Source organism: Lichenostomus cassidix, chromosome W (genome assembly GCF_008360975.1).
Source record: "Lichenostomus cassidix isolate B80296 chromosome W, HeHo_3.0, whole genome shotgun sequence".
Lineage (NCBI taxonomy): Eukaryota > Metazoa > Chordata > Aves > Passeriformes > Meliphagidae > Lichenostomus > Lichenostomus cassidix.
In genome coordinates, this window is record NC_139510.1 from 9,354,917 (window position 1) to 9,363,364 (window position 8,448).

Consider the following 8,448-nt stretch of genomic DNA (forward strand, 5'->3'; position numbering starts at 1 on the left):
AGAAGAGAGCCAAATAATTGAGAGAAACCACCAAGTGTAACCGAGCATCCCGCCCTTGGACCCCAGGACCGGTACGAGTCGGTTCTCAGGCTTGGACTAAGACCAAGGACCAAGGGAGCATGCGCAAGGGAACAGGGTGAACAGTTCATCGTGATGAAGAGTATGGACCATGTCATAATTAATCATCGGGACCCTTGCCCACAATTAATCTGAAGACACTGCGCTTGCGCGGGCATATTTAAATGAACTTTGAACTCATTATAATACGAAGTGGGGATAGGTATTGAATATGTATAGGGGCTTTGTCTAACTTTATGCATATGTAATCTGTAACCTAATATAAACCTAGTGAAGTGCTGCTGAGGGTGTGCATGCCTTTGGAGGGGCTACCCCCCATGCACCCCAACTGGAATAAACACATACCTACTTCATAACTATCTGAGTTGTGGAGTCAATTCCGCACTTCAGTCCCTTATCTCGACTAATGAGTCCTGTGTTTTACAGTTTTTTTTCTCTCCTCTGCACAGTTGTGGCAGGGGAGTGCAGAGAGAGCAGATGTCATAGGTGGTTGGCATTTGGCCAGGGTCAAACCACAACACTTCCATACACTAACTTCATGGTTACCAAACTGGGTCTGGGTAAAAGGAGCTGTTCATACTACTTATATCTGTAGCTAGTCTTTGCATAATAGCTGGCTGTATAATGCGATGCTGTGGTTGAACATCGAGTAGAGAATAGACAAGTTAGAGACTTGCTGAGTCTCTAAAGAGGGGAATTGATGCTGAATTGACTTTTGCCTTTTTTGCTTTTATATATTCTCCATATTCTTTACACATATATTTATAGCTCTGTAGCCTATTATTGTATGTGTAGCTAGCCCCAGTACTTTTCCCTACCTTTTCCCTACACTGATAGGCAGAAAGACAAAACACATTCCAGAGGCTCCAAACCCTGGGGGGTACAAGCCCCCTAGCCTATCTTGGCTCTCTGGGAGACAAGGTTGAAACCAGCTCATTGAGACACATTTTCATAAACAAAGTTTAGTTCCTATCAAGGGGCGGTGGGCAGGGATGGGGTCAGAGAGGGTTGAACTGGGGGAGAATTACCTCACCACTTAAGTCTCTAATTGGGAATTCTTGTCAGTTATACTAATTTGCTAAACTTATAAAACTGTATTCACCCCATGCAGGGGTGGGTATTTTCCATATCTGCCCCTTGGAGGCCTCCAATAAAGACCAGCCTTTATATTACCTCCTATACTAATATTGTCTTGAAAGTGTGTTGTTTTATTTCTAGGTCTTTAAGGCATCAAGATCACATTACTTAAAGCCCCATACAACCTGACCTTGAATGCTTCCAGGGGTAGGGCATTGACAACTTCTCTGGGCAACCTGTTCCAGTGTCTCACCACCCTCACTGTAAAAGAATTTTTCTTTATATCCAATCTAAATCTACCCCCTTTAATTTTAGAACCATTGCTCCTCTTCCTGTCATTACAGGCCCTGGTAAAAATTCTCTCTGTCTTTTTTGATTGATTGATTACATGTTTGATTACTTCTCTGAAGTGCCTGTATACAAACACAGCACAGGGAATAAACAGGAAGATCTAGAAATCTATGTGCGGTTACAGGACCGTGATCTCATTGCAATTACTGAGACATGGTGGGATATCTCACTGTTGGAGGTTGGGGAATTTTCCCCATTCTGTTGCTAGGAAACCAACAACCAGGTACTTAAGTGACAAAAGATGTAGCCCAGATGTGGTGAGAGAAGGGGAGCACCTGGCCGCTGGTAGCTTCACTTACTCGCTCAGCATCGGAGGTGGAACAGTGAAGCTGCTGTCTTCCTTTTGCTGCAACTGCAGAAGCCCAGCTCTGCACTGCCTTCTCTTCCTTGCTGGGTGAGCTTTCGTTTGGGAGAAGCACGGGATTCCAACCCTCTTCCCCCTCCTGAAGCACGTGTCTCCCCGGCTGCATTAGCAGCTGCTGCAGAGGGGCCTGGCTGTCGCTGTCCCGCACTCATGCCTGCCGGAATGCACTGCAGCTTTTTCCACGGCTGCAGAGTTTCTGCCACCTTTTGCTTGCTAGCCCAGCCGGCCCTGCTTTTCCAGTTTGCTGCATTTGAGCTCCTTGCACCCCATCTTGCTGTCCAGCCCCTCCGCCATTACCCACGTGAGACAGGGAGCTGACCTCTAGCTACAGCGCCCCCTGCAGCTGTTCGGGAGTCATCGCACCTTCCCAGCTGGGAGGCCAACGCCACCCCTGCTGGCTGTGACCATAACTGCACCAAAGGGGAAGTGCCTGGCAGCCCAGAGAAAGCTGCCACCGAGTTTTCTGGGTTTTGTTTGTTATTGCTACTGTTGTTGTTGCTTGTTCACCTTGTTATAAATACTAGTAAAGAGCTGTTATTCCTTTTCCCATATCTTTGCCTGAAAGCCCATGATTTCAAAGTTATAATAACTCAGAGGGAAGGGGGTCATATTCTCTATTCTAAGGGAGGTTCCCACCTTCCTTAGCAGACACCTGTCTTTCAAACCAAGACACTCACATGGCTGGAATGTTGTTCTTTTTAGAAAGGACAGGTCAGTGAGGCAAGGGGGTGGATTTGCTCTTTATGTGAGAGAAGAACTGGAATTTATCAAGCCAGCAATAGATGTACCCAGGGACAGATGGACAAGTTGAGATCTTATGGCTAAGAATTAAGGGGCAGGGTAATATGGGTGACACTGTTGTTGGTGTTTACTATAGGCCACCTGATCAGGAGGAGGAAGTTGATTGCGGCTTTCTATGGGCAACTGGAAATAGCCTTGGAGTCACAGGCCCTGGTTCTCCTGGGGGACTTCACCCTGATATTTGTGGGTGGAACAACATGGCCCAGCACACACAGTCCAGGAAGTTCCTGCAGATCATTGAAAATAACTTCTTGATGCAAGTGGGGGAGGAGCCAATGAGGAAAGGTGTATTGCTGGACCTTGTACTAACAAAACAGGAGGGACTGGTTGAAGACATGAAGGTTTGGGGGCAGCCTTGTCTGTAGTGACCATGAGATGGTGGAACTCAGGATCCTGCATGGAGAAAGCAAAGCAGTAAGCAGTACTAGAACCCTGAACTTCTAGAGAGCCAACTTCAGCCTCTTCAATTATCTACTTAGAGGAATCCCATGGCATAGGGGTATAGAAGAGAAGGGGGTCCAAGAAAGCTGTCCAATATTCAAGCACCACTTCTTCCAAGCTCAAGACCAGTGTATCCCCATGATCAAGAAATCAGGCAAGGGGGGCAGGAGACCTGCATGGATGAGCAGGGAGCTTCTAGTAAATCTCAAATGGAAGAAAGAAATTGATGGAATTTGGAAAAAGGGACAGGCCATGTGAGAGAACTATAGGAAAATCATCAGAGTATTCAGAGATGTGACGAGCAAAGACAAGACCCACTTGGAATTGAGTCTGGTGAGGGATACCAAGGACAACAAGAAGGGCTTCTACAAGTACATCAGCAGCAAAAAGAAGATTAGGGAAAATGTTAGGCTGCTGCTGAATCAGATGGGTGTCCTGGAAACGGAAGACAGAGAAGGTAGAACTATTGAAGGCCTTCTTTGCCTCAGTCTTTACTGCTGAGGTTGGCCCTCAAGAGTCCCAGATCTCGGCGGTAAGAGAAGGTTGGAAAAAGGGAGACTTTCCCTCAGTCATAGAGGATTGAGTTAGAGATCAGATAGGCAGACTTAATACCCATAAATCCATGGGCCTTGATGGGATACACCCAAGGGTGTTGCCAAGCCACTCTCTATCATCTTTGAAAAATCATGGAGAATGGGAGAGGTTCCCAATGACTGGAAAAAGGCCAATGCTACTCCCATCTTCAAAAAGGACAAGAAGCAGGACCCAGGAAACTACTGTCCAGTCAACCTCATCTCAATCCCTGGAAAGATGATGGAACAGATCATTCTGGAGGTCATCACCAAGCATGTAGAAGAAAAGGTCATAAAGAGTAGTCAGCATGGATTCACCAAGGGGAAATCATGCTTGACCAATCTGACAGCCTTCTATGATGGCATGGCAGGATGGGTTGACAAGGGGACAGCAGTGGATGTTATCTACCTTGACTTCAGCAAGGCTTTTGACACTGTCTCCCTGTCCTGGTTTGAAAGACAGGTGTCTGCCAAGAGAGGTTGAACCCTCCCTTAGAACAGAGAATGTGATTTTTTTTCCCTCCCTCCGAATTATTTAATTTTGTAAATCAAGGGCTTTCAGGCAAAGGTATGGGAAAAAAGGAATATCAGTTCTTTACTAGTATCTATAAACAAACAATAACAATAATAGCAACCACAACTAGAACCAGAAAACCAAATAGCAGATAACTTGTGAGCTGCTGAGCCTTCTCCCGTGTGGTGTAATCACAGTTGCAAGCAGCAGGGGCGCTGTTGAGCTCCCGGCCAGGCAGGGCAGGTGCGATGACTCCCGAGCGGCTGCAGGTGGCGCTGTGGCGCAGGGTCAGGTTAGCATCCGGCAGCCAGCGATGGCGAGCAGGCTGAGAAACACGCAGGACAGTGAAACAGCTCGGAGCAGCGAGAAAGCAGGGCAGCAGGGGCGGGCGCCGGCTCTCTCTCTCTCTCCGGCCAGCGAGGTGGCGAGGACCTCCGCAGTCACAGCAGACGCCGCGGTCTCGTGCGGCAGAGGGCGGGGGCAGGCAGCAGAGGCCGCGGGACTCTCCCGGCAGCAGCCACGAGGGAACGCAGCCCGGGAGGAAAACGTGCCCTTCCCCGTGGGGAGAAAGGTTGAATCAAAGCTCACCCAGCCAGGAGAAGAGAAAAAACAGGGCACAGTTGGATTCGCTCTGGTCCAAGGCGAAGAGCAGAAAAAGAGCAGACTCTCTCCTCAGCGTCCGAACCACGAGAGAGTGTTCCCAGGGCCGGCTCTTCCCTTACCGTGCCCTCCCAAGCACACCTTTTGTCTTTTACAAAAGACTTGATGGCTCTAAAACACCCAACTATTTGTTGCTTAGTAACAGGAATGGGAAGAAATTCCAAAGGTACACTACCCCCGACACTCCCATAACATCCTCATAGGGAAGCTCAGGAAATGTAGGTTAGATGAATGGACAGTGTGGTCGATCAAGAAGGGGCTGAATGGCAAAGCTCAGAGGGTCATGATCAGTGGAGTAGAATCCAGTTGGAGGCCTGTAGTCAGTGGTATTCCCCAGGGATCAGTACAGGATCCAGCCTAAATCAACTTGTTTATCAACAACCTGGATGAAGGGATAGAATATGCCCTTAGCAAGTTTGCCGATGATATGAAACTGTGAGGAGCAGCTGATACACCTGAAGGCTGTGATGCCATTCAGTGGGACCTTGATAGGCTAGAGAACTGGGTGGAGAGAAACCTAATGAGGTTCAACAAGGGCAAATGTAGGGCCTTGCATCTGGGGAGAAAGAACCCCAAGTACCAGTACAGGCTGGGGACTGACCTACTAGAGAGCAGCTCTGCTGAAAAGGACCTGGGAGTCTTGGTGAGTGACAAGTTGATTATGAGCCAGCAGTGTGCCCTTGTGGCCAGGAAGGCCGATGGTATCCTGGGGTGTATCAGGAAGAGTGTGGCCAGCAAGTTGAGGGAGGTGATCTTGCCCCTCTACTCAGACCTGGTGAGGCCTGTCTTGCATGGGAGACAGGAGTTTTATGTGTTTTGCAATCTGACAGACTTTAAGATAGCTAGTTCCCCAAGACTTAGTCCCGTTCGCAAGATTCTTTGATATCTGGCCGATTTGTCTAAAAATACCATTTATTTGACACAGAACATAACAAACATACAAACATAGAACAGATTGACACACATAAACACACAATGAATACATAATTGCAACACCACAATAGTTAAAAATGCAATTATGGGGTAAACCCTTGCTTGAACTATAAAAATAGTTAAAAATGCAAGAAATGCTTGCTTGAACTATAATGCAAGTTAAGAAATGCTTGCTTGAGCTAGCTGAAATGCAAGTTAAGAAAGGTACCTATAAGTTAGCCGGAATAATACAATTTAGGAAACTTGATGATCTTACCAAATCCAATTTTTTTTTTGGAGCTGGGGATACATCAGCATCCTCACCCAATCCCTTGGGAAGTAACCACAGGGCTGCGTCCAAGCTCAGGGAAGAAAGCTTTACTTTAGGCTCCAATGTCCATGTAGAAAGCTTCTACCTTTCTGAGATTTCGTGAGCTTTTTATAGGATAAAAGTGTGTATTTGTAGTCACTGAAAATTTTCTCACATTCTCTCTGCATTCCACAGGGGAGTGTCTTTTCAGACTTTCAGTCGCCAGCACCAGGTAGCTGTTGATTAGGCTATCAACCTAAGTTGAGCCATCCATTTCCTGGGACCGATCAGGGAGAGAGAGATGGGGGAGGGGGGTGTCCTGCCACAAGGCCACATCTGGAGTATTATGTTCAGTTCTGGGCTTCTCAGTACATGAAAGACAAGGAGCTACTGGAGACGGTCCAGTGGAGGCCACAAAGATGATTAGGGGACTGGAGCATCTCTCTTACGGGGAGAGACTGTGAGAGCTGGGCCTGTTTAGTCTAGAGAAGACTGAGAGGGGATCTTATTAATGCATATAAATATTTCAAAGGCAGGTGCCAAGAGAAAGGTGCAAGACTCTTTTCAGTGGTACCCAGCAACAGGACAAGGAGCAATGGCCATAAAATGAAACACAAGAAATTTCACCTCAACATAAGGAAAAACTTCTTTACATTTGAGGATGTCAGAGCACTGGAACAGGCTGCCCAGGGAGGGCATGAAGTCTCCCTCTCTGAAGACATTCAAAACCCACCTGGATGAGTTCTTATGTAACTTGCTCTGGCTGACCCTGCCTTGGCAGGGGGGTTGGGCTAGATGATCTCCAGAGGTTCCTTCCAACCCTAAAAATTCTGTGATTCTTGTCCCCTTTGTATATAGAAATATCCCAATAAGGTCTTCCTGGAGCCTTCTCTTCTCCAGGCAGAACAACCCAAACTCTCAGTCTTTCCTCATAGGAGAGGTGCTCCAGCCCTCTGACCATTTTCATGGCCCTCCTCTGGACCCACTCTAACAGGTCCATGCCTTTCTTGTGCTGGGGACCCCAGAGCTGGATGCAATAGCCCAGGTATGGTCTCCACAAGAGTGGAGTAGAGGGGGCAGAATCACCTCCCTCAACCTGCTGGCAATGCTGGTTTTGATGCAGCCCAGGGTACAATTGGCTTTCTGGGCTGCAAGCACACACTGTCAGCTCATATTCAATTTTTCATCCACCAGTATCCTCAAGTCCTTCTCCACAGGGCTACTCTCCATTCATTCATCCCCCAGTCTGTACTAAGGTGCAGGACCTTGCACTTGGCATTGTCAAACTTCATGAGATTCACATGGGCCCACTCCTAAAGCCTGTCAGGATGCCTCTGAATGGTATCCCTTCCCTCTAGTCAATCAACTTCACCATTCTGTTGACTCTTATGAAATTCAGCAAAGGCATGCTGGCTGGGCTTGATTCCCTGATTGTTCTGCACATGCCGCCTGATGGCACTCAGGATGATCTGCTCCATAACCTTCCCCAGCACCAAAGTCAGGCTGACAGGCCTGTAGTTCCCCAGATCCTCCTTCCAACCCTTTTTATAGATGAGCATCACATTTGCTCACTTCCAGTCATCTGGGACCTCCCCGGTTAACTGGGAGTGACAGTAAATGATTGAAAGTGGCTTGGCGCACACTTCAACTGGCTCCCTCTATCTTTGGGTGCATCCCATCTGGCCCCATGGACTTGTGGGTGTCTAAATAGTGTAGCAGGTCACTAACCATTTCCACCTGGATTATGAGGGTTTCATTCTGTTCCCCATCTTTGTGTACACTGGGGACAACTGGTCTTGCTATTTAAGACTTAGACAAAGAAGGCATTAAGTATCTCTGCCTTTTCCTGAGCCTTTGTCACTGTGTCCCCCCATATCCAATAAAGGATGGATGTGGGAATTGACAACTAGCCTGCTTCAGCTCACAGACACCAAGCCTGGCACAATCAGCTTGTACCCATGAGAATCTTAGAGTCAACAGAAGCAAGAAGCCAAAACAAGCAGAGAAGAAGCTGCAGCTGCACTAGGGAGTCTGTTATTTTGTAAGAATGTGTGCTTATTATAGGTAACCAATAATACTGTAATGTAGTAAGTTAGGAACCAATGAACATGTAGCATGAATATTGAAAAATAGTATAAAAAAGATTTCATAGTAATAAAGGTAGTTCTTTCTCTTGCTTGGAGCCGTTGTGTGAGTCTCTATGTGAGTGTTGTGCCCATCTCAACAGCAACAGATGGAGATTCTCCTTGGCCCTCCTTTTGTTGCTGATGTATTTGTAGAAACATTTTTATTGTCTTTTATGGCAGTATCCAGATTAAGTTCAAGCTGGGCTTTGGACAATCTATTTTTCTCTTTGCATAACCTCACA